The sequence below is a fragment of the Lampris incognitus genome, chromosome 2 (genome assembly GCF_029633865.1).
Source record: "Lampris incognitus isolate fLamInc1 chromosome 2, fLamInc1.hap2, whole genome shotgun sequence".
Lineage (NCBI taxonomy): Eukaryota > Metazoa > Chordata > Actinopteri > Lampriformes > Lampridae > Lampris > Lampris incognitus.
Window position 1 is genome coordinate 99,654,905 of NC_079212.1, and position 7,991 is coordinate 99,662,895.

General features: G+C 42.7%; 1 pseudogene; it reads left to right on the forward strand.

The window, feature by feature from the left end:
- The first annotated feature begins 1,255 nt into the window (after positions 1 to 1,255).
- On the forward strand, positions 1,256 to 1,687 carry LOC130131114 (ubiquitin-like; annotated as a pseudogene).
- The last annotated feature ends 6,304 nt before the right edge of the window (positions 1,688 to 7,991 follow it).

Genomic DNA, 7,991 nt, shown 5'->3' on the forward strand with positions numbered 1-7,991 from the left:
GCCGAACCCGAGTTTTCTTTTCACCCAAGCAGAAGGTGAAAAGAAAAACGTGCCCCTTGAGGGATCAATGAAAAAATTTGAAAAAAAAAAAAAGAAAGAAAAAAAAGGGTTGAGGGAAAATCAGCGCAAAAGCCCATTTTCCTGTCTCCTCTTACAAACTATGGTACAATGACTGTACCACCAGACCCTTAATACTATTACCCACTATGAACCACTGGATAGCTCTGCTACTGCCCCCACCACATTCAACTTAAGACACACACACACGTTATCACCCTCACTAATGAGAGCTAGAGGTTGAAATACTGCTCCCTTGTCCTCCATGCATGGCTGCAAACAGGATAAACATAGATTTAACCACAATCCTCAGAGGAACTTAATGACCTTTGCTAATTTTACTTGTGTGTGTGTGTGTGGGGGGGGGGGGGTGTGGGTGGGGGGGGGTATTGAGACCAGAAATTAGTTTCCAGACCCATGTTGTATGGTATAATTGTGATTTTTTTTTAAACCATTCATTCTGTTTAATCTCGTGATTTTCATAAGCAGTGGGTGATAATGAATGCCACTGGTTTAAAACCATTTAAGTTCTACTTACTAGCTAACAAAAAGTTGGGTAGTTTTTACTTCTGATGATTTCTAACAATTGAACTTTTTCTTTTTTGAAACCAAATCATTCATATATTTGATGTCCATACACAATAGTAGGTTACATATAGATGTTAGATTTTATCTGTAAATCTAACATCTATATTTAACCTATTATATTGTAGCTGATGCGGGGGGCAGCCGAGAACTGGGACGCGAACTCGGATCTCCCGCATCATAAGCGACTACATTAACCAGTCGACTAACGAGTCCGAACTATTAGCCGAGGGCTAGCGAGTCTATGTACCCATGACCGTTACAATATATTTGAGCCATCTATGTTTTGGACTGTTGTATATTGGAAATACTGGCAGGTGCAGTGCCTCTGGTGTTTTTCTTCCCTCAAACATCAGTGATTTATTGTTTGACTCCATGAAAATATACATTTATCATTGGTCTTTCATTTCTCTTTTTCTGTCTCCTATATGCTCCTTTTCCTCCATCTGTCCACCATTTATTCCTCTTGCCTCTCTCTCTCTCTCTCTCTCTCTCTCTCTCTCTCTCTCTCTCTCTCTCTCTCTCTCTCTCTCTCTCTCTCGAGAACCCCATTGCACACGCGTAAAGCCTTCGTTTGATGGTCCGCCACGAGGAGTGACCCTGTAGTGGGTTGAATGTCAAAATGCAAATTTTCATAAAAACCCTCACGGGGAAGATCCTAACCCTCGAGGTTGAGCCATCAGATACCATTGAAAACGTCAAGGCAAAAAATCCAAGCTAAAGAGAGTATCCCTCCAGACCAGCAGAGGTTGATTTTTGCAGGGAAGCAGCTTGAAGATGGACCCAACCTCTCTGGCTACAGCATTCAGAAGAAATCCACTCTGCACTTGGTGTTGAGGCTGCGTAGTGTTGCCAAGAAGAGGAAGAAGAAGCCTTACACCAGCCCCAAAAAGAACAAACATAGAGGAAAAAGGTCGTTTGCTGTGCTCAAGTACTACAAGGTTGATGAGAATGATGAGATCCTTTCATGGCCAACCACTTTGACAGGCACTACTGCGGCAAGTGAGGTCTCACCCACTGCTTCAACAAGCCCGAGGACACGTAGAAAGGGGATTGGCTCCATGGTATGAAAATAAAAATGTTAAAATATCTCTCTCTCTCTCTCTCTCACTCTCTCTCTCTCTCTCTCTCTCTCTCTCTCTCTCTCTCTCTCTCTCTCTCTCTCTGCACTGCATGCTTGGGTGTGTGAGTGTTTGTTTTGATAATTCACTGTTTTTCTATTGCTTTTCACTTTTTCTTCTCTACATGGTAAGGCAAGAGGAGTTTACTTTTACTTGATTGCTGGTTGTTGGAAAGTGACTGGAGTAGCTGGTCGGAGTTTGGTGGTGTGGAGTATGGCGTCCCTCCCTGGTGAGGGTTCGCCTCCCCTGTATATCAGTCGACAGTGTACCCACTCGTGGTACGCTGTCTAACAGGTTCTCCTGGCTGCAGGAGAACAGGTCGGCTATGAGAATATCACCTGCGGCAGTGTTTCCCAACCGGGGCTACGCGTACCCCTAGTGGTACATGGGTGGTCCCCAGGGGGTACGTGAAAATATTTTAGAAATGAAAGGGGGAAATTTTTTAAAAAATGTACAGGAAAACTGTAACCAAATAATGTATAATCTCCAATAATGTAACCAAAATTGGAACAATTAAATTTAAGTAATAATTTGCTGGCTATATTATTGTTGGCTATACTTTTTTGTAATGCGCGACAGTTTCCCACCGGGCTTTGTCAGCCGTCACTCCGCTCACGAGCGCAAGCTGGCGCGCTGTTTTTTCTTGCGAGCTAGCAACATATCAAGCCTCTGGCAAAGTTTCAGTTAACGTTATGGATAAATGGCTGAGTCGAGCGGGTTCATCCAGCAACAACAGCACAGCTGATACTGCTGAATCGGGAGAACCCCTTCAGAAGAACAAGAAAACGGAGAAGGTAAAAGCATCGTCAGTTTGGGGAACAATATGTGCTCTCTGGCTTTACTGCCACAACTACAGAGCCGCCGCAGCCGACGTGTTTCCTCTGTGGCGACATGCTTTCGAGTAATAGCATGAAACCGTCCCGTTTACGCCGCCATCTCAGTACTAAGCATCGCTCCTGTGTCGGTCTCAACCAAGGCTTTGGGGGCATCATATGTTGTGTCGCTACTCGTGGTTAAATCAAAAAAAGCCATTTACCATAGCCGAAGAGCTAATCTTGCCTGCTGCTGCCACTCTCGCAGAAACAGTGATCGATAAGAAAGCAGATGATGTGCTGAAGAAAGTCCCCTTGTCAAATAATAGTTTGTGCCATCGGATCGACGACATGGGAATTGACATTACTGACCAAGTGGTGGAGAAATTGAAAGAGTCGGGTACGTTCGCTTTGCAGTTGGATGAATCGGCGGATGTCGGTGGGGAAGCGCAGCTGGTTGCGTTTGTGCGTTACAAAGACACGTTGGAGATGAACGAGCACATTGTTTTGCAAGAAGCTCGCGGGGAGAACTGCCGGACAGGACGTTTGTGACGTCTTGAGTTGATGCAGTTGGAGGACAGCAGGAGGAGCTAGAGGACAAGATAGGATGTAAGTGACTGTAAGAGGGGAGAAGGAGTGTGACGAGGATTGTTGAAGGAGCGGCGTGATTTTTTTTTCGTACCCGTTTTCCGGGAACTCTGCCTCTGACTGGCTAGTACTCCTTGAGAGAGCGTTCACCTGGATTCCGGGAAGAAACGCCCCCCCACCCTAACTCTGTACTTAGCCAATCAGAGGCAGCGTTCCCGGAAAACGGGTACGAAAAAAAATCACGCAAAGAAGCGTATGCTAACAGACGTGTGTCTTCGAGTGGTCCCTTAGCAACACAACGAGGTTTTTAACGTTATTGACCATTTTTTCTCTCAACGCAAGCTGGGTTGGAAATCCTGCCCTCATGTGTGCACGGACGGCGCTGCGGCGATGACCGGCAGAGTGAACGGTTTAATGGCCCGTAACAAAACGGTCAACCCTAATGTTACATGGATGCACTGCATGATTCACCGAGAAGCATTAGCTAGCAAGAGAATGAGTCCAGAGTTAAACGATGTTTTGAATGATACCGTAAAAGTGGTCAACTTCGTACAGTCCGGGACTTTGAAACATAGACTGTTTCGGTCACTTTGTCGAGACGGTGTGTCAGAACATGAACAGCTACTACGTCACACCGACGTCCGGTGGTTATCCCGAGCCGAGGTTACAGCGGCCGTTCGAGCTACACGGTGAAGTGAGGGAATTTCTGTGGGAGCACACGCACCCCCTTGTGGCTATTTTCGGCGACGCTGACTAGGTGGCTTGGCTGGGATACCTCTCCGATGATTTCAGCATCTCAACCAGCTGAATCTCTCTCTTCAAGGTAAAGACACACATGTTCTTAGCTTGTGTGACAATGTATGTGGATTCATGGAGAAGATCAAGCTCTGGCAGAGCAAATGTGAAGATGGGGATACAAGTTGTTTCATGCAGCTGGACACACATTGCCACTGGTGAATGAGCTACAATTGTGAAAATAGTACACACGCATTTATCCAAGCTCAAGAATGAGTTCATCTCCTACTTCCCTGATATTGTCCACAAGTTTTCCAAATTGGATTGGATGCGTAATCCATTTGTGATGGACATTAACAGCAGCATTCCCGACAGACTGCAAGAAAACCTCATAGATGTGTCCTCAGATAGGAGCCTGAAGATGAGGTACTCAAGCACACCACTGATACAATTCTGGTGTGTTGTGGAGAAGGAGTGTCCTGAATTGGGGAAACATGCCCTGAATGAACTGTTGCCCTTTGGATCTACATACCTATGTGAGGTGATATTCTCCACAGTGACCCACATCAAAACTAAACACAGGGACAGGCTCAACTTGGAGAATAACCTGGTCACAGCTGTTGCAACAATTTCCCCCACACTCACAAAACTGATGCGTGAGAAACAGGCTCAAGTGTCCCATTGAGTGTCACATTAATTGATGAGTTTGAGCCTTACTTTTTTTTAAAGTCTATAAACAATGGCTATTATAAGTAATATGATTAGCTGTGACTGAATATGATTAAAGTGTCACATTAATTGGGGAGATTGAGTCTTACTTTCTTTATAAAAAGTTATAATTAAATTAATGATATATAGACTAAATAAAACACTGTATATGTACATATAAATTATATACATTAATGATATATCCTGGTGATCACCACAACTGATTGCGTAGTAGGGGATACTTTAGGTGGGCTTGAAATGCTTTGGGGGTACAGTACTCAAAAAAAGTTGGGAACCACTGACCAGGGATTGTAATGTCAACAGACATTTCAACTCCTTTTATCAAGTGACAGTTATGTTACTAAGAATGATACACTTATTTAGGGGCCTTTCACACTTATGTTGTTTAGTCCGGACTTTCAGACTTTCCAGAAAAGTCCGAACCAGATTGCCAGGTGTGAAACCTCTTGGACCAGGGTACAGGGATCAAAGACTCGGTCTTTGGTCCAAGCTCAGGAGGTAGTCTCGGTTCAGACCAAGGTTCATGAATGTCTAATGTGAAATCAAAGGTTCGGACTTACGGATCAATCATAGGAAGTGATAAAACAAACACAAACAGTAACACCTAGCAACAGCGAACGCACCTGGCAACAACGAGCCAAAAGTTCAAGTCAAGGTCCGCTGGTATGAAAGCAAAAGTCCTGAACCTAATGACTATAAAATAACAGATGTGAAAGCACCAGAACCAGACTCTGGTTCAGACCTTGGTTTGAACTTTCAAGTGTGAAAGGGACCTTAGTTTATTTACTTGCTCAAATAAATGAACACTTTACGGATTATGTCATGGATGACTCTTTAACAATAAATAGATAGAGCTAATTTGATAGAGCTAATTTGATAGGGTAATTTTGAAATACACTGCAAAGTGTTATTTAGATGACAGCTATGAGCAGCATAACGAGTCAGCTCTGGGCCCTGATGCAAGATGGTCAAAGCGAGCTCCGGCCTGCTCATCTCAATCAGACGTAACATAACGTTATGTCAGTAGCGAATGAAAGAATGAAAGCACGCAGCTTTAAAACGACCAGCAACAGCGAAAGTTACTGCACGCCTAAATGAAATGATTACTTGGAAAACAGACTGCCGTGCTATAGAAGAGGAGTCCTAATAACAAGGCCAAGATAGCGATAGACTAGCTTGCTTAACAAAATCTGGTGTCGGAGCACCGTAACAGATGAAAACCTCATCGGTGACTGCACACCTTGACAAATGAAAACATTATCAGTGATGGTGCATCCGCACATAGACAAAATTATTCATGTCTGTGCATAGGTACATAAGTATGTAAGTTTATTAGTAGTCAAGTAAATAATAGATAAGTTCTACTTACATCATAGGCACACTTCAGGTTTTTTGCCGTGCTAATTCTTGACACTTTGCCAGCTAGCTAACTCTTCTGTGTGGAGTTTGCTACGCAGTCGTACACGTCCATAATTATGCACGTACACACTGCACATTATTGAACATACCGTATACTGTAGACACAGTGCTTGAGATCTTTGGTACGATAGTGTCAAGATAAAGAGGGGTCCGTGTGTGCAGGCCCCAAACTGTTGCGGGCCCCAATGCAGCTGCATTACCTGCATATGTGGTAGTTTCACCACTGACAGGTACTCTACGGTTGCTAGTAATTCCCTGTTCTGTTCATTGGGCCGATCTGCTGTGTGTCTGAACAAAGACAAAAAACTAGTTTAGTTGACAGGGCAGGGGTGCTGAGAAGCAGTTATGGATTACATTCAAAGATATGGATTACATTCGGAGATATACATTGCATTTAGAGAAAAAGATAACACTCAGAGATATGGATTACACTCAGAGATATGGATTACATTTACCAATATAGATTACATTCAGAGATATATGGATTACATTCAGAGATATATGGATTACAGTCAGAGACAAGTCAAGTCAATTTTATTTGTATAGCCCAATATCACAAATTACAAATCTGCCTCAGGGGGCTTTACAGCAACACATCCTGTCCTTAGACCCTCGCATCGAATAAGGAACAACTCCCTAAAAAAAAAAAAAAAAACCTTTAACAGGGAGAAAAAATAGGAAGAAACCTCAAGGAGAGCAACAGAGGAGGGGTCTCTCTCCCAAGATGGACAGACATGCAATGGATGTTGTGTTTACACAATTTACACAATACAACATTGAAAGAGGATAACAGAATTATAATGGAATTATGAAATATATGAAGAATATGATGAGGAGGATGCCACGCAGTGTCCAGATGCCACCAGAACAGCCCAGGACCCAAGCCGTGTGACCACCAACACCATCTAGACCTGGCTGGAGGACCAACTACACATGCATACAGGGGAGACTTACATCACACCATTCGCATACACGGGAGAGGAGGAAAAAAAAAACATTAGTCACACATCGGAGTGAGAGAAGGATATAACACTGAAACAGGATAACAAAATTATATGGCTTTATAAGATATATAGAATGTGATGAGGAGGATGCCATTCGCATGAATGGTGTGATGTGAGTCTCCCTTGTGTGCACGTGTAGTCTGTCCTCCTCCCAGGTCTCCATCGTGACAGTGGTTGCCACCTGGACATTGCTTAGCATCCTCTTCATCACATTCTTTATATATCTTATAAATCCATATAATTTTGCAATTTTGTTATCCTGTTTCAATGTTACATCCTTCTCTCACACAGAAGAAGAGAGAGGAGAAGACATTCAGGGAGAGAAAAGACGCGAGAGAGAAGATAACAGTTTGCAATAGTGTGTATATAATATATATATATAAATAAGTATCCCGCTCCTCATTTGTTGAGCACTTTCACCAACATCATTGACAGTTTCTGGAAAAAAAAACGCTATATCTATTATAATCTGTACTCTATAATCTCATCAGCAAACAGCGCTTAGTAAATTCACTGAGACAGAAACCTGCCATGCAGTACAGGTTGTGAAGCACTCAACTTAAAGGCAACTAACTGTAGGTTAAGGTAAAAAGGTGAGTTTTAAGGTTGGATATAGATTACATTCAGAGATCTGGATTGTAGACGGGCTGTTGACAGATGTCTGTCAACTTGTCAAGTGACGGTCAATGTTAAAAGAAGGTGAAAGAAACCTGAGGCATAAAGTTATCTTATTTATTTTTGAGCTTCATGACAATAGCCTTTGTGTTTGGAGTGACAAAAATATTTTCCCCCAAAATGTCAAGTGTCATTTATTGAACATTGTGAAATTCAGGTGTCAAGGTTTCATATAAAAAGTACAAATTCAGTCATTTATATTTAATATTTTCGGATTTCTGAGGATATTTAAACTCTAAACAGCACTTTATGTGTTATGTAGATGT